The sequence below is a fragment of the Petaurus breviceps genome, unplaced genomic scaffold (assembly GCF_028583685.1).
Source record: "Petaurus breviceps papuanus isolate PSGF00001 unplaced genomic scaffold, PetGlider_PUasm1.0 64, whole genome shotgun sequence".
Taxonomy (NCBI): domain Eukaryota; kingdom Metazoa; phylum Chordata; class Mammalia; order Diprotodontia; family Petauridae; genus Petaurus; species Petaurus breviceps.
The window spans coordinates 7,855,488-7,858,492 of NW_027186428.1; the positions used below are offsets into that span (position 1 = coordinate 7,855,488).

Consider the following 3,005-nt stretch of genomic DNA (forward strand, 5'->3'; position numbering starts at 1 on the left):
AAAAGTTGAGGCCCCTTAATCTTAAAGCTTAAGGAGCCTGTTTGAGCACAGGGTTAGTTATTGACGAATGGGCCCAGCCTGGATAGCATGTGAGTTGGAGGAGACAACAGCCCCTTTAGCTGTTGTCCTAGGAGAGTGAGAAAGTGTGAATAGCTCAGTGCAGCCTGCTTCATTACTGGACAGCTCTGGGGCCAGGTGCTGGAAGGGTTTGCTGACAGTCTCAGCCATCTCAGTAGGATGAGGAGGGGCCTTTTGTTCTCCTTGCCTTCTCTCAGCTCAGAAGATTTCCTTGCAAAACTACTCACTGACATACTGGGGATGAGAAGCAGTGCCTCAAGAGTCAGAGCCAAAGTTTTTTCTCTAAAACCAGAGTCCGAGCTCACAGAAGTCACACACAGGAACCCAGTCTTCTGGGAGAATGAGGATGGTCATGGTATAAAAAGCACAGCCTCACTGAGACCTGTCCCTTGTCTTCAGTGACTGAATGATGGCATGGGAAAGCCCAACCCATGCTCTCCTTTCTTGGGGAGGTTCTTAGGGGTGATGTGGAAGGGTTTGTCTGAGGCAGCAGCCAATGGCCCGATGTCAGGAGATGATGGCTCTAGGAAGTGGATTTGTCACCAGATTGCTGAACACCAATAATATATGAATCAAGCCCCCTCTTGTCACCCATGCCCTCACTCTTGTACATGTACACATGTAAATACATATACTCATGTACACACCAGGTCCAAGTGCATTTGGTTAGAGATGAGTTGCGGGAAGTTCTGTGAAGCCTACTGCCATACCAACCCAATCATTCAACTCTGATCCTGGGGTCACCTATGTCAGTGTGACATGCTTGCTCAAAAGCCTAACATAATCTTACTTAGGACCCTGTGATAGTAATGGCAATTAAAGATTCCCCTGTATTGGCTTGGTTTTCAAATTGATTGTGTTAAAACCCAGAGTTTGTTAATCCCACCTGTGGGATGGGCTTGTTGATGTGAAAAGAAAGTCCTGAATTGGGAGGAGCTGGTGATGTAGATTTGGAGAGACACTAGAGAGAGGCGGAAGATTTTTTTGGAAGCAGCACCTCGTGGAGAGAGAGAGACTAAGAGAATTGCTGGTGGCCTCTTTGAATTGCCCTGGACTTTTGAGACCTGCCCCCTGAGCTGCCAAGGACTGAGGAGACATGGCTGTTTTGCTGGTACTTTGTCTGTCTGTTTTGATGTTGTTTTGCCAGATTTGTCCACTGGTGAAAGACAGTCCTTTTGTTGAAGAAGTCCTGGAACCTGGCTGTTTGCTAAGAAGGCCTGAGACTGTCCTGCAGACAGAGAGTGAATACTGCCCACTGGTGAGGGACAGTGCTGTTGTTGCAGGGGTCTGGAGACTGTCCTGCAGACAGAATGAATACTGTCCACTGGTGAAGGACAGTGCTGTTGTTGCAGGGGTCTGGGAGCCTTTCTGTTGGTTCAGAAGCCCTGAAGAAGGATTTTCTTGTTGTATGTTTACAGAAATCCTGGGAGAGGGCTTTGCTAATGTGTTCAGGGGTTCTAGGACTGTTCTACAGACAGAGGATAAATTCATGAAGGGACTGGCAATGTATCTTATGGCCTTGCTAAGCCTTGTCTCCCCAGGAACTAAGATTGCTGAGAACTTGCCTCGTGTCAAGATGAAGAAAAGACCTCCATTTGGGTATTAAGTGCTGCGTTTAAACTTGATGTAACTCTGGGGTAGATTCAATTGTGATCCAGGGGTGGGGAACTTTTGACCTTATGTTTGGAAACTAATCTACATTTGAGAAGAGGGGCTTTGTGGTGGACTTAATTAAGGTATAGCCTAGGGGTGGAGAAGTATTTAGAACAGAGACTTTGTAATTGATTGAATGATTGGAAGGTCCTGGGGTGGGGTAGTACTTGGAGATTATTTAATCACACTTAGTAAATGCTGTATTTTGAATGATGTCATGTTTTGATCTTCTCTGTTCTGGGTTTGTTACTGAATAAAATAGAGAGCACCTATGCTGGTATTTTGAACCTGGGAAGTTGCCTTTGCTTGGTATTACATTACAGACCCTCTGTACTTTATCCTGGTCAGACCTCAACTGAAGTGGTTGTCAGTTCATAGGGCAACCAGGATGATAAAGAGACTGAAATAGCAAGACTGTTATCAGTCAATTACTCAGCAAGCATTTACTTAGTACCCATAAGGGCTAGAAGCTGCAAAAACAAAATTGTCCCTGCCCTCAAGGAGCTTCTATTCTATTACAGAAGGTAACATGCACAAATACAAGTAAGTATATGCAAAATAAATTGGGGAGAGCACTAGCAGCTGGGGGTGGTTGGGAAAGACTTCACATAGAAGACGGACCAGGATACCAGGGATTCTAAGCATCTCTTGGAGGATCTAAGAGGATAATAATAACTGGCATTTATATAGCACTTTAAAGTTTGCAATGTTTTTTACATACATTATTTTATTGGAGCACTAAAAGTGTCTGTAATTTCCATTTTACAGATGGGAAAACTGAGGTTTAAAAAGGCTAGATGATTTGTTTATGGTCACACAGCTAGTAGCAGAGGCAAGATTTAAACCCAGGTCTTCCTTACTATCTTCCTGTCTACTTACTTCCAGGCTGTGTCTCTGGAGAAGGGATGACCAGGCTAAGAGGGAGTGGTTAATATGTGCCCTAGGGTATTTGAAGAGCTGTCATATGGAAGAGAAGTAAAGTTTTGCTTGACCCCAGACGGCTGAAGTAGGACCAATGGAGAGAAGTTGGAGAGAGAAAGAGACAGAGAGACAGAGAGAGAGGCAGAGAAACAGAGACAGACACCGAGATAGAGACAGAGAGATAGAGACAAAGAGACAGAAAGACAGAGGGAGAGAAACAAAGACAGAGACAGAGAGAAACAGAGAGACAGTCAGAGAGAGACAGAGAGAAACAGAGAGACAGAGAGACAGAGGGAGAGAAAGAAGCAAAGAGAGAGAGACAGAGAGAGAGAGAGACAGAGAGAGAGACAGAG

General features: G+C 44.9%; 1 protein-coding gene across 2 annotated transcripts in view; it reads right to left on the bottom strand.

Annotated features, from left to right (window-relative positions):
* PDLIM4 (PDZ and LIM domain 4) overlaps positions 1-3,005 on the bottom strand; it is a 109,886-nt gene that overhangs the window by 79,784 nt on the left and 27,097 nt on the right. The gene's annotated exons all lie outside the window — the stretch shown is intronic.